This window comes from Mustela lutreola, chromosome 1 (assembly GCF_030435805.1).
Source record: "Mustela lutreola isolate mMusLut2 chromosome 1, mMusLut2.pri, whole genome shotgun sequence".
Taxonomy (NCBI): Eukaryota; Metazoa; Chordata; class Mammalia; order Carnivora; family Mustelidae; genus Mustela; species Mustela lutreola.
Window position 1 is genome coordinate 154,515,786 of NC_081290.1, and position 18,693 is coordinate 154,534,478.

Genomic DNA, 18,693 nt, shown 5'->3' on the forward strand with positions numbered 1-18,693 from the left:
GGTGAACCTGAAGCCCAAAGTTCAATGTCAATAACAGCAATCACCAATCCATAGGTGACTTTGCTCTCAGCTGCCCAGACAAAAGAAGCTAGGAGGGTTCTTTTGAGCTCCACATTCATACAATTGAAGCATTTTCCAATGAAAAGAAAACAAAAGATATTTACTCAAAACCTTTTACTTTGTAGATGGGGAACTGAGGCTCAGAGAGTTCAAGTGACAAACTGATTATGTATGCTACTAATAACTGCTCAGGATAGCTGGCATAAAGTGGAACACAGGATCACTCTGTGAAATGATGAGACTCAAAACTTGATCGTTGGATCAAGTCCAAAACCCTGCCCATTGCATGGCCTCCAACATTGCTGTCTTATTTTCTTTATTGTGAAGCCTGGAATATTTGTAAGTCCACAGGGTATTTGGAAGATACTCAATTTGGAAATGTAATATGTATTGAGAGCCCCTTTTGTCTTGATTTATCCTCAGTCAAAAAGAGGCTTGGAATGACTGGAGTTTGAATGTCTATGATTCCTTGAGACCCTGGACCACATCCTCATACCCCCTTCTCTCCCCACTGCAGCTAGGCCAGACTCACTCCCCTTTCCAGCAAAGGGCAAGCCCAGCAGTGCTACCCCAGAGCTCAGGGCTGCCTTATCGCTAATCTTCTCACCCAGGTGATTGTATCAGGATGAGGAAAGTGTGGCCTTGGGGTTCAGATTTATAGAAAGGGCAGACAGCAATTCCTGCAGCAGCATGTTGAAATGGAAGAACAGGGCACATGACCTGGGTTTCAGAACTCCTGTTTCCAGCCCTGCCGTGAAATAGCTGTGTGACTTTGGATAAGTCTGTAGCCCTTTCTGAGTTCTTACTGCCTCATATATTGAATGAGTGGTTTAGACCAGAATCCCTGAGGTCGCCTGCAACTCCAGCACACCACCTCAATGTTAGTGTCAGAGAGAGGCTGTCCTGTGACCAATAAGTGAACCAAGGGTATACACGTGGAGCCATAGTCACCCTACCAACAGGTACACTGGGCATCTCCTGCACATGAGCTTTTTTAATGTTTTCACTGAGTTGCTCTTCTTCAGTCATAAAGGAGAGGGATTTTACACTATGGAACAACAGTTTTCCCAGTTTAACTCAACAGACCTCTTAAAACATCAGCTACCTGTTAGGAACTATGGAAAATACAAAGATATCAAATATAAGCTTTCTGTCCTCAAGAAGAGTGAAATTTGAGGAAGGGGGGATGTGGAGGCAGGCCAACATGTGGAGATAGTAAACTGAAATGCAGTATGTAAAAGGTTGTGAAACCAGAGGGAAGAAAGGGATTGATTCTGGGAATAGACGTTTAAACTATTTAGGAAAAAAAAAATTTTTTTTTAAGATTTTATTTATTTATTTATTTGACAGAGAATACAAGTAGACAGAGAGGCAGGTGGGGGGTGGGAAGCAGGCTCCCCACCGAGCAGAGAGCCTGATGCGGGGCTCCATCCCAGGACCCTGAGATCATGACCTGAGCCGAAGGCAGAGGCTCAACCCACTGAACCACCCAGGCGCCCCATAGAAAAAAATTTTAAGAAGGATATATAAGGAGGAAGCCCTTGCTTTTTGCCTTCTGTGTCCCTCACAGTACCAGTGCCTTGTTCATATTGACGGTGTTTGAATTCTGAAAGCAAATTACTTGCCTTTGAATCTTGGCTCTGTTATCTATCAAGCTGGATGAGTTAATAGCTTTGTGCCTCAGTTTCTTCATCTATAAAATGGGGGAAATGGAGTGATGGTGTGGATAAAAGAGCTAATCAATCCATGCAACAGACTTGGCACCATGCCTGGCATATAGTAACAGCACAGTGTTAGCTGTTACTCAATAAATGTCTGCCTAGTAAATGGATTGAAGTTTTCCTCTGCAGTCCAAGCCTTTTATCATACACACTCAGACGGGTCTCATATTTTGGGTTCCTTGCTCAACATGCTCATTATCTGTGGCTAAGATTAGGTTTAGCCTTAGAGGCCTGGCATACTCACCCTTCTCCTGTGCAGGATCAGGAATGAGTCTCCTGGTATCAAATCTTTGGGGGGCACAGAAGGGAATGTTTTGGTGATCTCTACTCCAGAAGCCTTTTATGTTACAAATGTTGATGTAGGAAGGGGTTCAGTCTCTTCATCTTACAGACAGGAAATTAAAGCTTGGACAAGTTATGTGATTTGCCTGCAGTCTGGCTGCTCACTAGGTGGCAGTTGCCCTATTTGAACTCAAACCTCAGGACTCCCAGAGCAATGAGCTTCCACTACCTGCTGCCTCGACTTTGCTTGACCCTGGCCTAAGGGGCATACTCCAGTGAGTTTCTTGGGCCACATCAACCTCTGCTCTCTCTACTCTCCCGCAGAGAAAAGACTACCAGTTTTCCAGTTCTTAGGTCACATCTAATCTGGAATTCGGGCCATTCACCTGTCAGCCTAGTCCTGCCTCAAGGTGGGGAAGACAACAACTTGTGCCCTTTAGTACTTCAGGTTAAGTTGTCTCCAGTGTTGACTGACTTCTTTAATTCCCATTAGCTGAAGGTGCTTTGCAGGTAGCCTGTCCATGATCCTCACCTTCCAGACAGAGAAGGTGGCCTTGGACGCTTTCACTAGAAAGCCAAGGGGCTAGGGCAACCTGCCCCTGTTCTGCAGCCTGTCAGGCGCCCACCCAAGAGCCTGGCAACCTTTCTTCTCTTCTGAAAGGGCAGTGGGAAGAAAAGGAGGCAGAGCAAGATGGAATAAGGAGGAACTGGGAGAAATGAAGCCGTTGGCCTGAGAATGAACGAAGCTCGGTCGTATCACAAGGACAGCCAGGGAAACGTCTTTGCTATTGTAAAAGAATACTTGCTCAATTAGAAAATAAGTGTACAAAACATGGGGGGGGGTGCCATGTGGGAACATTACCATTTACGTGTAGATGTACTTACTTTTATTTATCTCTGTATCTTCTTATCTATCACTGTATGAGTGTCTACTGAGCTCTTGGAATATTCGCGGGCGTCCTGACGTCTCTCCACCCACGCACGGCTTCATTGCCATGAAACTGACTACTCGCCTCCTAAATTGTGTCGCCTTTGAGACGTGTGGCGGCGGCCGAGTCCCGCCTCGCTGGGCGCGGCCCCTCCGCTTAGGGAAAGCACTCTTCTCCCCGGGCCGCGCCGGCGGTAACCGCGGCCTCGGACGCCAGCACCGGCCTCGCCGCCCCGGGTAAGAGCGGAGGTCCGGGCGCGGGCCGAGCCGGAGAGGGGGCTCCGCCCGGGAGGTGCCGGCTCCCCGACGAGGCTGCGGCCGCGGCCCCCGAAGAAAGGCTCGCGGGCGAGCGGGGGGCGGGAAGCGAGGCGACCGCGGGGAGGAAGCGGGCCCCGCGCACCGGGGCGCCAGGCCCCGAGAGGCGCTTCCGCACTGGCCGCCCCCTCCGCGGAGCCGGGCCGGGGCGCGCCGGAGGGGCGGGCGCGGCCGGCCGGGGGCTGACCCCGAGCGCCGCCGAGTCTGCGGCAGCCGGCCGCCCCGCGCTCGCCTCCTGCGGCCTCGGGTTACGCGGCGGCAGTCAGCGCGCACCTCATCAATAAGGCCTGACAGGCCGCCGGCTCCGCGGCCATCCATCACGCCCGCCCCGCGCGGGCTGCGCGGGCGGAGGCGCAGGGCACCCCGCGCGGGGGGAGGGGGCGGGGAGGCGGTGCGCGCGGCCCGGGAGCTGGCGACCCCCTTGGAAGAGCGAGACCCGGGAGAGGCTTGCGTTCACCAGGGGGCCGGGCCACTCTCTGTGCGCCCCCGAACAGCCCCGTGTGGCTCGGAGGAAGCATTTTTCTATCAATCAACAAATATTTGACTTTATTCCACCTCTTAATCCTAGTGTCTTTTAAGGATGTGTTCATTTGTTTTTAAAGAGCTGCAAGGGAGCTTAGAAATGATCTAGCACAACATAGGACATTTCACAGATGAGGAAACTGAGAGCCAGATGGGAAGTGTGGGGGGGGGGTGGGCATGTCTGAGGTCACACTACCAGGTGGTGATGGAACCTAGAGCCCACATCTTGGGACCCCGACTCCCAGCCCTTGCGCTGAGGACACTGACACTGTGCAGGAACCATGTCGATAAGCATGTTTGACGTCAAATGTATGAAATGGGCGAAGTCGTGCAACTTGGAAGTTTTGGATGTGCCTGTCAGTGCGTGAATTGTGCTGGGTCCTCATAATCCCTACTCCCAATTCAGGACACCGCGTCCCTAGGTCTGGAAAGACAGTAATTAATAAGGAAAAGTATGGGGGGGGAGGGGAGAGACACCTACACAGACAAATAATACAGTTCCTTGATTCATTCACTTCCTCCTCCCACCTCCTTTCCTCCCACCTACAAAGAGTTTACATGGTTTCTCTCCATGCACTTATCTGTTTCAGAACTTTCTCCCGTTGCCTGTTTGCTGGACTGTTTCTCACTGATCTGAATAGTTCGAATATAGAGGCTTGTGTTCATCCTTACATCTCTCCAAAGTTTGCAGGGTGCCTGGCACATAGTAAGTATTCAATAAATGTTTGCTCTATGAATTGCAACATTTGTAAGAAAATTCAAATAATTCAGATGCAGAAAACATCGAGGCTGAATGCACTATCAGATCATGGTGTCCAATTTCATTTCATAAGAGGAAGACTGTGACCCACAGCCCAGTCCTTGATTTACCCAAGGCCTCCCAGGGGGTAAGGTCAGATCCTTGGTGGTCCCCAGGGTTCCTTTCCTTGTTTCTCAGGATGCTGCCTGCCCTCATGCTCTTCTAGTTGTGATTCCTGCATCCATTTCACATCTGTCTTTCCCTTCCCACCTTTTGGTTCTTCCACTGATTAATTAGCAAGCTCTGCAAGGATGGGGATGAGAGTAACAGGGAAATCGACAAAGCCAAACTGTTTGCTTTGTTTCTAACAGGAAACACGGTATTTTGTGGGGTTTTGTTCTGTTTTTGTTTATGATGGTATTTTGTTAGTGTTGGTATTTTGGTTTTTTAATTCAAGTGAAAAGGATAAGATTAAAGCTAATGACCAATGGGTGCCTGTTAACCTTAACATTCATTTTCCTTCCATGACCACAGTGGTTTGGGAGTTGGAAACAATGATATTATCAACAACTCTGGGAAAGGGTAGAAATCAACACACACACACACACACACACACTCTCTCTCTCTCTTATATTGAGCAGAAAAGGTAGCAGAGCCATCCTATGGCCCAGGCAATCAGTGGCTTTTGGGCTCCCCTGTGATGACCACTAGACTATGATTTCTATAAAATACATGTCCAAAGTGTGGTTTTATCTGCCACAGGCCACACTGTCTTCCCATCACCACCCACTCAATGGTTGCCCATCCCTGCGCACTTCCCAAACTGCAGCTGGGTGTAATGACAATGGATGTAAGAATCAGAGTCAGTATCACTTACTCCGCAGAACTGTTGTGTGGGTTGGGTAGAATCGTTTACCAGAAAGGCCATGTTTCAGCAAATACGTTTTCTTTAGTCCATTCAGAAATATAGTCCCACTCTCAGGGGTAAATTCATTTTTTTCCAAGGCCATGCCTTGGCTTATTCTTGCCTCATGGGAACCGCTGGACAAAACCCAGTCTCCCTAGAAAGACTGGGTTCTGGCCAGCTGGGTCTTTTGCTCTCCATCCTCCACGTCTGCAGGTTCCCTGGGGAATGGTGGTGTTGCTGAAAGTGACTTAGCAGTTTCTGAGCTTCTGATACCTAGCTCCAGGACTCTCCAGATGAGAGAACAGAATAACCCTCCCTCACATATCACCCTCCCTGCAGCCCATGGTGAAACATGAATGCTCGCATGGGACATGTGTGAAACAGGCCCCGGAGCTGTGTCCAGGAGAGACTGCTGTAGAATTTCCTGCTGGCCTCCAGGAAGGATGAGCAATAGGGAGAACCAGCCTTGGAAACTGGATCCTTCTGAAAAAGATGCAAAGCTTTCTTTTGTATATAAATCACTCTTCTGAAGTATTTTAGGTGGGAGTTGAACATGTACCAGGGATGCAGAGTCTCGCTAAGGACTGGGGATGGGTGCATGCACAAGGGTGGGTGGGGGGTGGGGAGAGAGAGAGAGAGAGAGAGAGAGTATAGGGCTGAACAATCTTATCCTACCCCAGCAATACTCGATTTTGCCCCTGCTTTTGAAAAATCTGATTTATTGAGATGAACTTTCCTTACAGTAAATTCACCCTTTTTAGTGTACAGTTCTTTGAGTTTTGACACACACGCAAATGATGTAACTACCTTCACAATCCAAATATAGAATAGCTCTAGCATGCCCCCACATTCCCTCCTCCTCCTTTGTAGTCACCCTTCCCCCCACTCCCTGCCCCTGGCAACAACCTCTGATCTGTTTTCCATCCCTATGGTTTTACCTTTGTGGCAATGTCATATAAATGGATTCATTTAGTCTTTTGAGTCTGATCTCTTTCGCACAGCCCTAGTGTGTTTGAGATTCATGTGTTTGCTGTGTGCATTGGCATTTCGTTATCTTCTGTTCCTGAGTAATATTCTGTTGTATGGACGTATACCCTTTTATCTATTTCTTAGTTGAGGATCGAAGGTCCTGAGATCAGTCTCATATTTCCCAGTTGAGAATCATTTGTGTGGTTGCAAGTTTGGGTCAGTTTTTGTAGGTTTTGAAGATACCAGCAATCCTCTTTTATAGATTAAAACACAACTTCTGTTGAGCTTTTTCTTATCCTGAAGCAAACTGCAAAGAATACATCTCCTGAGCAACCACATTCAAAGAGTTTGGGGTGAAGATATCGGAGTCCCTGACAATAGTCGTATATGGAGGTTGGGGGGAAAGAGGGGGGGAAAGGTATGAATGAATGAATCTGGGGAAGAATGAGTGTGTGCTAACTGCTGAACCAGAGAGGGGTAGAGAGAAAGGTGGTGGGGGGAGATGATAATTTAGGGCTTTTGAAGTGGAGTGAAGACACTTCTCACAAAGGGGTTGAGAAATTGATCACTCTTGACTGATGAGGCTCTGTCTTATACTATCTGCTCTCAGCCCTCCAAGCAGAGTGTGGGCTTCTCTGCAGACTTTCTGGAGGGTGAGTGGGAGATTCTTCCCCTGCCCAGGGAAAGGCTCCAGCTCTGGAGGCGAGGTGGCATGAGATGGGCTGAGGGAGGGTAGGAGAAGGTTAGCAGAAACTCCTGGAGTTAGCTCCACACCTTCATGAGTGAAAAGCTCCCCTTTATCTAGGTGCTGATTATTCATTACATTTCATTCAGACCTTGGCTTCTGGCTTTGCCTCCCAGTACTTCCTTGCCATGTGGCAATTTGCTGTTTATTAGCACCTCTGCAGAAGAGGCCCTGGGGTTTTGGAAGAAAGCAAACTTTAAAGGTAGAGCACCCCTGTCTTTCAAACACACAGATACTCAGCTGAAGACGCAGGAAAGTTGAAACTGGTGGGAAAGAATTGGAATGCCAGGGATCTTTCGTTCTTCTTTTTCTCTCAGGTCAAGGTTTAGAACATACCCTTGGAGAGAAATATGTCCCTCTAGTTGTTGCAAGCTCCATGCACTCCTTTCCTCCAGCTGGTGCAAGAAACCAATTATTCCCAAACAATAAATACCTCCAAGCCGGGATGGGTGTTAGAATGAACAAGCCACTCTCTATGGGCACCTGCTACAACTGTGGGGTGGTGGCGTGTGAAGCGAACTTTTGTCCGTTACAGGAAAACCCAGGCCTGTGTGGAGTGGGTCCTCACAGGCGTTAAGGACCTCAAGGCCTCCAGCCTCCAGCACCCCCTGCCGTCCCTGCCCCCTCCCGGTACCCGCCCCCCTCCCCGCGCTGTTTTCGCACTTGGGCTTCTGCTTCCTTGACACTTTCCTGTCTCTCGCTCTGCCGCGCCAGGTCGCGGCGCCTGCCTGGGCGTCTTCTCCAGCTCCGGGTCACCTCGGGCTCCGTGGCCAGGGGAAGGGTGCCGGGGCTGGCGGAGGAGGGGGCAGCCTGGGCGGAAACGCGCGGGAGCTGGCGATGGGAACATCATGTGTCCTGGTGGCCCCACAAGTCCCCCGATATGTGTGTCGGGGTCTGACGACTGGAAGCGCTCCAGCCGCTGGTGTCCTTGTCACCACCACCGCCCGCCCCGGGAACTGGGCAGGGTGGGGGTGGGGGAGCCCTCGACTCCGGATTGACCTCGTCCCTATCTGGTCCCTCCCCCCCACCTCCAATCGAGCTCTGGCGCTTTCCTGCCCCTTTTTCTTGCTGGCTTTCTCCTCTCCCTGGGGGTCTCGATCTCTTTCTGTTTCTGTTGCCCTGTCTCCTGACTCCTATCTTGATTCTTTCTCTGAATTTGTGTTTTTCTCTCCTATCTTCCCCTCTTTCTTTCCTCTGGTCTCCGTCCCTAATTTCTCTCTCTGCATGTCCATTCCCTGCTGTGTTCTTCCCATAAGACTTCACCATTTAACACTACAGATTTGACTTTTTTATTGTCTGGCTTCCTCTTCTAGAATGGAATCTCCTGGAGACAGAATTTTCTCTATTTTGTTCCATGCCAAATCCAAGCTCCTGGAAAGTTCGAGGGCACAGAGTAGGTGCTCAATAAATAGAGAAGGAACGAAGGAAGGAACACATGAATGATTCTGTCCCTCTCCGGCTTTCTCAGGCCTGTCTCACTCTCTACCTGCTCCCTAGGTTTTTCTCTGTCCTCCTTTCTGCCTGCCTTCCTCTGTCTCTCCCTTCTTCCCCTCCTTCTTCTTGTTTCTGTCTCTCTCCGTAAACCCTCTCCTTCGTTTTTTTCTCAGTCCTAGTGTTTGACTGACTTCCTCCATCTTTTCAGAATTTATGGGTCTGGGCTTTCCGTGCCTCGGGAGACGCCGCACCTGGCGTCCTTTGTCAGTCCTTGGTCTCTGTTCTGGGGAGCCCCGTGTCTCCCTTGCCAGCTGCCGCAGTCTCAGTGCCTAATCCGGGTTGTCTAGGCCAATTTAGCTTCCAAAATCCTGACTGCATGCCCGCGCTCGGAAATCCCTTCTTCTGCACACTCCAGAGTCCCGGGACTCCGGGGTCTCCTTAGAGGCAACCTAGATATGGACAGGAGATTTGCAGTCCGCCACGGTGGGGCTGAGCCATGCAGATAAACGCTCTTGAGTGGCCCAAATCTTGGTGTCTAGCCTGGGCCTCCGTGTCCTGGTGGTGACCCTGGGCACCCACTGTGTGCCAGGAGACCTATTCCCCTTGGAGGGGAGTGTTCCATTCTCCAACTCCCATTACCCTTGAGAAATGCCGTTAGCAATCCCTTTTGTAATTTTAATCCTTCAACAAACATTTATTGAGTCTCTACTAGGTGCCAGCCACAGTTGCTGCCCTTCTGGAGCTTACCTTCTGGGGTGCGTGTGGGGAGTGAAGTGTATAACCAACCACAGATAAACGAATTTATAATTCCAGGGAACATAAGGACTGTGGATAAAGCAAATTAACATGTTATGGATGCCCAGAACATTTATCGAGCTCTTGCTGTAGACCCAGCATGGCCAGAGCTGCAACTTCTAAAAGTTCCTGACAGGGAAGGAGGAGGGAGGACCCACAAGTGAACATACTCCGGCCCGGATCACCAAGAGATATCCCGGAGGTGACAGTTTTTGTCCCCAAAGAGTAGGTGCCCTCGTGACACTTCGGAGAGTCTGCAGGCCAGGAGTCGGTCTCCCCACAGCTTGGAGAGCAGCGGCAGGAAGCTCCCATTTGCTGCGGGTTTCTTAAGGTTCTTGGGTGAGGAGGGAGAGAGGGAGCCAGGCTGGGAAGGGGGAAAGGGGCATGTACTAGAGTGTCAGTATGGCCACAGCAAGCTGACATTTCCCTGCTCCGCACCCACTGGCCCAAGTGTCCGGACTTGCCGGCGCCGAGCCCGGGTTTCAGTTCTGTCCTCTGCTGCCCCGGGACTGAGGAGCGTGCTCCCCATTTAAAAAGCCTCTGGCATCCTTCCCAAATTTAATGAAAATGTGGAGCCTCCTTTTTGCTTTTCTTTTTTTTCTCTTGGGCTCTTAGATTATGAGACACGACCTGCATTATTTTAAATGGATTTTAATATTTTTAAAATAGGGAACAGAATAGCTTTGGGATGTATTTTTTAAATATTTTATTTATTTTGACAGAGAGAGATCCCAAGTAGGCAGAGAGGCAGGCAGAAAGAGGGGGGGAAGCAGGCTTCCTGCCTAGCACAGAGCCCGATGCAGGGCTCCATCCCAGCACCCTGAGATCATGACCTGAGCCAAAGGCAGAGGCTTAACCCACTGAGCCACCCAGGCGCCCCATGTATGGGCTTAAAAAAAAAAAAAAAAAAAAAAAGATTTTATTTATTTATTTAACAGAGAGAGACAAGGAAAGAGGGAACACTAGCAGTTCTGTTAGGCATCCTCATTAAAGGAAATTTAGAGATATTTGAAAAACAAAAGGCAGGTTTAAAAAAGTGTTTCAGGGGCCCCTGGGTGGCTCAGTTGGTTAAGCTCTTGATCTCAGCTCAGGTCTTGAGTTCGAGCCTCACACTGGGCTCCATGCTAGGCATGGAACCTACCTTTTTTTTTTTTTTTAAGATTTTATTTATTTATTTGACAGACAGAGATCACAAGTAGGCAGAGAGGCAGGCAGAGAGAGAAGGGGAAGCAGGCTCCCCGCTGAGCAGAGAGCCCGACGCACTGGATCCCAGGACTGGAGATCATGACCTGAGCTGAAGGCAGAAGCTTTAACCCACTGAGCCACCTAGGTGCCCCGGAACCTACTTTTAAAAAAATTAGAGAGGCGCCTGTGTGGCTCAGCCGTTAAGCTTTTGCCTTTGGCTCAGGTCATGATCTCAGGGTCCTGGGATCCAGCCCCGAATCAGGCTCCCTGCTCAGGGAGCCTGCTTCTCCCTCTCCCACTCTTCCTGCTGTGTTCCTGCTCTCACCATCTCTTTCTCTGTCAAATAAATAAACAAAATCTTTAAAACAAAATAAAATTTAAAAAATAGAAAAGCATTTCATTATAGAAACTCAATATTAAATAAGAATGGAAAAAAGAACTAAGACTCAGGAATCTAAATCTGAGACCTACTGTCCAATGCACTGGATTTGCCACCTCAGAAAACTGTCTTAACCTTTCTGGGTCTCTGAGTTCTTGTTCCTGTGAGATGGTAACGCCTCTCTTCCTTCTTCTAGCTCCCCAATGTTGTTGTTTCCTCAAAAAAAAAAAAAATGGAGTTTGAGAGTGGTAATATGGAAATGACTATAAAATATTAAGGGGTGTGCCAAAAACTCGGGTCCTTAGGGCCAGAAGCACCGAGGAGGCTTTAAAGGAGGTCTGTGAGCAAGACTTTGGCTTCACTTTGCAACACCGAATAGTATTTTTAAATTATTTTTAGAGAGGAGGAGGGGCGGAGGGACGGGAGCGAGAGAATATTTAGTGGGCTCCACGCCCAGCCCGAAGCGGAAGAGGGACTCAATCTCAGGACTCTGTGATCAAGACCTGAGCCGAAATCACGAGTCCCAGGCTTAACCAACTGAGCCACCTAGGCGCCCTATGGAATAGTATTTTTAAAAACAAGACGGAGTAAAAGAGCGTTACTGCCTTCTCTCCTCACATCTGCCAGCGGGAGGCTGATTATCACTTCCTGGGGTGCTGAGCTCATTTGGGTGGTAGGGGTTGGGTGTTTTTATGTCCTCGATACCCCCAGCCCCACGCCACAAAAAATTCTGGGTGTTGAAACGCCAGGCACAAGGAGGGAAAAAAGGTCTACGTAGTCGAGCAGCTCAATTCATTCTCCAACTTTGCGTCAGCGGGGACTAGCCCGGCTCCGCAATTTGGTTCTCCCAGCTCCGCCCAAGGCGGGGGTGGCACAGGGGGCAGGGTGGGTCACGCGAGTGAGGATTAGGAGTGGCAGAGAAGGAAAGCCCAGGCCCGGTGGGGAAATTCGAGGGCCGTGTGGGGGCCAGACCCAGCCTACGTTCAGCGCGGGTCACTCTGCATGTCTGTCATGAGCCCTTGCGCTCAAGTCCACAGAGAAGCGTCTACATCTCGGAGAATTCGTTACGAAAGACTTCCTAGTTCCCTCTCTGGTTCTCCCTCTCTCTCTCCGAGGGTCTCTTGTTCCGATTATAAGACTGAGCGAGCCCCATGTTTTTCCAGGCGTTGTTGGCTTTTGTAAAGGCGGCCACGGAGGCTGATTTCCGCGTGGTGCTGAATGGCTTTACCAACCCAGATCTGAGATTCTGACACCTAAGGTTGCGCTGCGTTTACAATAAGCTGGCTCGGGTCCCGCCAGGAAATCCGGTTACCCCGCGAGGGGAGACCCTGGCTGGTGTCTTCGTGGTTTCCATCGTCCACAGTTTATTAACTCTTTTGTTCAGGGAACTAGAGTTCAGATTCCTCTGTACACCAAGTTCAGTCTACAGTTGGGATTTTACTAGGGTGTGGACCAGCTCAAGTCCCCGAGGCCTTAAGGGAGCAAGAAAATGCAGTTTATTCTTGTATCCTGGGGAGTTTTTAAAAAAGTGTGCAATGCATCTATGTAATTCTTATTTGTCTAAAATTTCATGCCATGACTCTTCATTAGTCCAGGCCCTTAGTAAAAAGAGATCAAAGATTTTTACAGTATTAAAATTTCCCTGTTGATTATGGGAAAGAAAAGAGGAAAGAGGACGTGAGTGGGGTTGGGCCACCATCCCAGGCCAGCCCAGGGACACGTCCTTAAAAATAGCCAAGAATCCGAACCTAAAAGCACCCCCCCCCCCCCCCCGGTTTCCCAGCGGCCTCCTGAGCGAGGAGAGAAGCCTGGGAACTTAGCGGCAGCCGATAAACCTCCTCCAGCCGGCGGGCCAGGGAGGCCTTGAAATGCTCCGTGCTCCTGGCAACAGCGCGGCGGACGCGGGGGCTACTGCCTTGCCCCAGCGAGGGAGGGGGCCGACCGAAAGACGGAGGGAGGGAGCGAGGAAAAATCAAACACCCGAAGAGAACAGACCGCTCGCCAATCACCTTCTGGACAGTCTTTGAGCTAAACGCTTTGGGAAGAAAGTTGGGGCGCTGGGCCCAGAGAAAAGAGCCGCAAGAAAGAAGACACAAATTTCTCTATCCCAGGCGCATTCCTAGAAGGAGCGAATCTCTCAAGGCTCCTAGCCCTCAGCCCACCTGAACTGCTCCAGAGTGGGGCGTGGATAAAAGGGCTCTGTCGGGTCCCTTGCCAGAAGAGGACTCCCGGTGAATACGGGGTTCCTAAGAAGCAAGCTCATAGAAAAACCAGGCTCTTCCATCAGGGGTCTCACAACATCCACTTAGAGCAGGCAGGGCCCGTTCTGCGCCCCCCCTCTCAACCCCCTTCCACGGAGGAGGAGACTAAGGTTCCAGGAGGCCTTGTGAGGGAGCAATAGACGGGGGAGGCTCGTCCCAGGGCACCCAGCTAAAGCAAACCTCAGCCCACGCGCTCTCGCGCCGTGGGCCATCCAGCACTGCTCATAGAAGCCCGCCTGGGAGTGGTCTGTGTCCTTGGCTTTGGTGAGGACGCTTGGATGGCCACTCCATCCCCAAGCCCTTGGCGTGTTGCTAAGAACATCCTCAGGGCACAGGCTCAGCTCTGAGGGTCTCGGGTGCAAGGCGGATCTGAGACCTAGGGCTTCGCTGGAGCCACAAATCCCCACCGAAAACAGAGAGGCTACAACATCTTGCCGCTTGTCCAAGCCCACACGTTTAATTCTCCAGAAAGTCCTCATAGGCCAATGGGGATGTCCTTTTAGACCAAGCAGGGGTCGCGTACTCTTAGCCGCCATTCCTCTGAAAGTGCGCCAGCTGAGTGTCCTCTACAAACCTCTCCAGTCTCCCGGGTCCCCAGGACACCTTCCCTCTTAAGTTCCCAGACTTCTGGGATCTGCCAGGGCTAAAATCTGCAGAGGCGCTGGCGAGGAGTTGAAGGAAGCTGGAGCAGGGTCCCTAAACAGACCGTTCCAAGTTTCCGGGGCGCGAAGGGGCCTAGGTGAGCAGGTGCCTGGGGGCCGGGTGGGGGCGGCGAGGGTGCGTCCAGCCCCGACGCAGACCTTCGGCAGCTCCACGGGGCGCGCCTCAGTTTTCTCTCCTGCCCTCGGGCCCCTCTGATCCTCCGCACATTTCGCTCAGGAAAAAGAACTCCCCGCGCAGCCGCGATCAGTCCTTCCTCCGGGATTTTCCTGAGAATCCCCACGAGTTGGCCACGATCCCTTTGGGGTTTTCCTTCCAATCAGCCCCGCGTACTAGTCTTGTCCTCTGCGCCCGGGTTGCCCTCGAGCAGGCCAGGAATACACTGCTGATTACCAAAAGCGGAAGCTGGCGTAACCCCTTACCCTTCCTTCGCAGCTGCACCGGTTTCGTGTAGGGTGGTATCCCGGCTCCCTCCCGACCCCTCTAATCCGGTATGAAAAACCTGCTCTTGAGAGAAAATTCGGCTTTAGGAGAGGGAAAAAAGGTTTAACCGAAAGCGTGAGAGCCACCGGCCGGCTGTTATCTGGGGCTGAAGGCTGCGGTAATCGATGGGTTATTTTTACGCGGTAATAGGGCCCTGTGATTGCTCTATTAACCTTTAGACCTGTCTGAGGGACTCTCCGGCTCGCAGCCCCGCTGCGCGGGGGCCTCTAGGCACTGACGCTGACTCCAGACTCAGGCCTACCACCCTTGCCGCCCCCAACTCTGGGTGTGTTGGGGCGGGGGGGCGGTTGCTGAGCTGCCTGGAAGACTCCTGGTTTCCTGGGGCACTGCCAAGCTCCCCAAGCCCCTGCAACGTCCTTTGGATTGGTGCAGCTGCGCGGCAGGCTGCAGGGAAAACGGAAAGGTCTGAAACTTAGAGGCCATACGAGATGGGAAGCATCGACAGGAAAGGGTGAACGTTTTGCATAGATACATAAAATTGAGGGCTGCAGAGGCCGCCTCGCGGACTCCCCAGGCTGCTGAGAAGGCGAAAGGGAAGCTTCCTTCACTGCGTTCTGACTTCAGTGGGCCAGTCCCAGGTTTTGTGTCTTTTCCCCTAGCAGTCCGAGGCTAGCAGGATCCCCGCTGTCCACTACCTCCCGGAGACTCGCAGCCACCCGGGTTCTCCTGGTGACCCGGTGCTCCACAGCCGATTAGGGGTCTCTCTCAAGAGGTCACCTTTCCTTCTATCAGCCCCGCCCCTTGTCCCGCGAGTCCAGGGCTGCGGCAAGACCCGGACCACCCGGAGGCGCGGGTGGGGGATGGGGTGGAGGGAGGAGGTAGGAGAAGGGAGCTCCTGAATAAAGCTGACCCTGAGCAAAACTGCAAACCGAATCGACCTCAGGCACGGCGGTGGGTGAAGCCCCGCGCCCCGGCAGTGGCGCTTTAGCATTTTCCGAGATCCGTGCGCCTGGACTTTGCCTGCTGGGGGAGTTTTTTGTACAGCCCCGCAGCCCAGCGCCGAGCGGAGGTGCAGCCTCTGCGGCGCACCCCCGCCCCTCGCCCTTGCACGTGACTCCCACAAGCCAGTCAGCGCCCGGGAACGCGAGCGCAGGGGCGAGGGGACCCGCGCTGGGAGCTGGGGGAAGCGGAGGCGGCCGGCACAGTGGCTGCGAGAAGCACCGCTGCTGCGGTAGCTCCCGGGGCGCCCAGGGGAGCGCGCGCCCGCCCTCCAGGAGGCTCAGGTCCCGGCAGGTACGGCTTTTTCTTCCGTCGCCATGCTCTCTCCCGCAGTCCGCGAATCCAGGGCTCCTCTACGCTGTTTGCCTAGGAGTAGAGAGGTAACTGGTGGATGGAAAGGAGACATTGGTCACCCCCTCCGCCCCCCAATTGGTCAAAGACTGCTCAACTTCGGGCATTGGCTTAATAGCGTCTTTAAATCAAAGATTTGGAGGGAAAGCGAAGAGGGATGTTCGAAGTGCTTTTGGGGGTGTGTGTGTGTGTGTGTGTGTGTGTGTGAACTTGAACGTTTTTAATCCCCGCCACCGCGTGTATACTCCAGCCCTTGTTTCTGCACCTCTCAGGCAGGTCCTGGATGGGGATGATGGCCGTGCGAAATCACACTGACCACCTGATCCGGGACAGGCCTCACGGAGGGGCTCAGACGGAGCTGCGTGGCCCGTCGGGACTCCCGGGACTCTAGAGTGGTGGTGGGAGGCAGCGCGACTGGGCCTCGGGCCCCAGGGAGGCGCTTCCAAGTCGGGAACGGCTACTGAGCGCCTGGACCTTTTTTGCCCTTCTGGTCAGCCTCCTAGCCCTCCCGACTGGGGTCTAGGGAGTCGAACACCACCCACGAAGCTAACAACCCCACCCACTCACTCTACTTCTGGGCGAAAGTAGCGGAGGGCCGGAACCCGAGAGGAAAGCAGTGACGTCCCTCCTCCAGCCACGGCTAGCTGCCGAGTCGCTTGGCTTTGAGCTGGGAGTCAGGGGGTCCTTCAGGGAGAGCAGGATGCCTGGGTGGTAAACTGCCACCAGGCTGAGGGAAAGAAGAGACCTTTCGGTTGGGAAACGGTGGAGAGGGACCTAGGGCTGGTAGGATTTGGGGCAGCGCTGTGACCCTGAGGGGAAGGTTGGGGAAGCGCTGCAGGAGAGTATTTCCTGGGTTCCTCAGAAGAGGAATAGACAGCCAGGAGCAGGTTTCAGGCTTTTAAAGAAAGGTTCCATTGGGATACCACCCCCCCCCCCCAACTTCTGAGTCTCCACCTTCCCCAGCAGCGGCCAATTTTATTATTGCTGGCGAGTGTGTTGCGTTGGTGTGTGACAGTTTTCTGCACAACAGGCCGAGAACCGAGACGCGAGCTGAGCTGAAAGAGCTGGAGTGACTTGTATATAGACGGGGACATTAGGGCAAGCTTTCAGTCCTCCCGCAATCAGAAATAAATCGGAAAAGGGCTGTCAGCTAAATCACTAAGAAAGCATTTCCTGTTTGGTCTGTGATTTTGAGGTGAACTGGAATGCGTGGACAGAAAGGGAAGAAAAACCCGGGAGCAGGCCTGAGCCCCCATGGCGAGGCCCGACCTGCCATTCTCAGTGGCTGGCGCTGCTACCTCCGTGGATGCCTGAACCCAGGCTTAATAATAGAAACAGGCAGAATGATTTCTTGTCTTTCTAGAAAGATATTGAGGGGTATTTTCTCCACCTTCTGTTGTTAAGTAATCCAACGCCCAGGTAATGTACCAGCCATTTAAAAAAGGCAGAGCATGTAATAAAGACAAATGCTAGATTTATGGCATTTTTAGCATTTACATTTTAAAGCTTGTAAATTAGCGTCTGTATGTATATTGGAAGTTGTCTTACAAAATTATAAATCTTCCTTTCCTGCAGTTATGTGAGAAACAATTATGATGTTATGTTTTAGAACTGCAGAAGTTGAATATTAGAGAAAATACAATGAAATAGAAAAACTATTTGATGTAAAAATTAAATACTGAATATTTTATCAAAATAAACCTATGTATTTACTTATTGAAGCCCAGAGATTTTTATAAGTTACTATTTTTTATCTTCATTTTCAAAGAGTGAAGTTAGTTAAAAAAGTTAGTTAGTTAAAAAAAATTTTTTAAACATTTTATTTTTAAGTAATCTCTACACCCAACCGTGGGGCTTGAACTCACAAACAGATCAAGAGTCACATCCACGGGAGCGCCTGGGTGGCTCAGTGGGTTAAAGCCTCTGCCTTCGGCTCAGATCATGATCCCAGGGTCCTGAGATCCAGCCCAGCGTCGGGCTCTCTGCTGGGCAGGGAGCCTGCTTCCTCCTCTCTGCCTGCCTCTCTGCCTACTTGTGATCTCTGTCAAATAAGTAAATAAAATTAAAAAAAAAAAAAAGAGTCATATCCATGGACTAATACCGGTACTCCTCAGGTCAAATTTTTTTGTATCCACTGTCTAGCCAGACTTCTTACTGGAAAGAAATGTCCAACAAACCAATAATTTGTTGTATAGTTTTGAAAGCAAAAGACAAACCATCTAGGAGTTAACATGTGACTATAGAATACAGTGCTATTAACTCCATTATCATTAGCGATGTTGCAAAAATGGTTAAAAACATTATATAGTGTGTATTAGAAATTCCATTTTCAGAATTTTTTACATTAATTAAGATGCCCATTTATTATAGTATGATTATATCTGAGGCACTGTCTTCTGGCACACTAGAAATCTGTAATAATAATAGCCAACAATTGTATAGAACTTTGTGCCTGTTATAACTTTTATAAAAACCCTGTTATAAGTGCTTTATATATAATAATCCTCACAATCCTCAAGTGACTCTACAAGATAGATGCCTTTAACATTTGCATTTTTGCAAATGAGGAAACTGAGGCACAGAGGTTAACTAATGTGTCTAAAGTCATCCATTCAGTAAGTGATGGAGCCTGGATTTAGTGTAATAAGGGTCAATTAATATCTTTAATTCTACTATTGCAATGAAAAAGAAACTACAGCTAAAAGTGACTACCTCATCTTAAGGAGTAAAGTGGGAGTGTCTCAGTCAGGCGCAAACCCTGGAGGCCCACACATTCTGTCCCTCACCCCCCTTAATTGTATTTTGATCTTTTGACAAGTTTCAAAACTCTCTAATGATGCTTCAGTTCTATCTTTTGTAAATGGAGGTGACACACTTTTCCTTAGTGAAGCTGTGACAATAAGGACCTGGAACAAAGCAGGTGCTTCAGAAAGTAAAGCCCTTATTTTATCAGAAAAAAATGGCCTGGGAAAATAAAAACACAGGATATAAGGATAT

General features: G+C 50.6%; 1 protein-coding gene across 5 annotated transcripts in view; it reads left to right on the forward strand.

The window, feature by feature from the left end:
• Positions 1–18,693, forward strand: part of GATA4 (GATA binding protein 4) — an 83,084-nt gene that overhangs the window by 12,727 nt on the left and 51,664 nt on the right. For 2 of the 5 annotated variants that reach the window (XM_059177358.1, XM_059177393.1), the window contains exon 1: positions 15,484–15,639. The exons of 1 other annotated variant lie outside the window; for it this stretch is intronic. The gene's annotated coding sequence lies outside the window, so the exon portion shown is untranslated. Of the gene's footprint in view, positions 1–3,141; positions 3,229–4,418; positions 4,535–15,483; positions 15,640–18,693 lie in introns of those variants that run through there. 2 more of the 5 variants (XM_059177384.1, XM_059177373.1) reach the window with 2 other exon arrangements.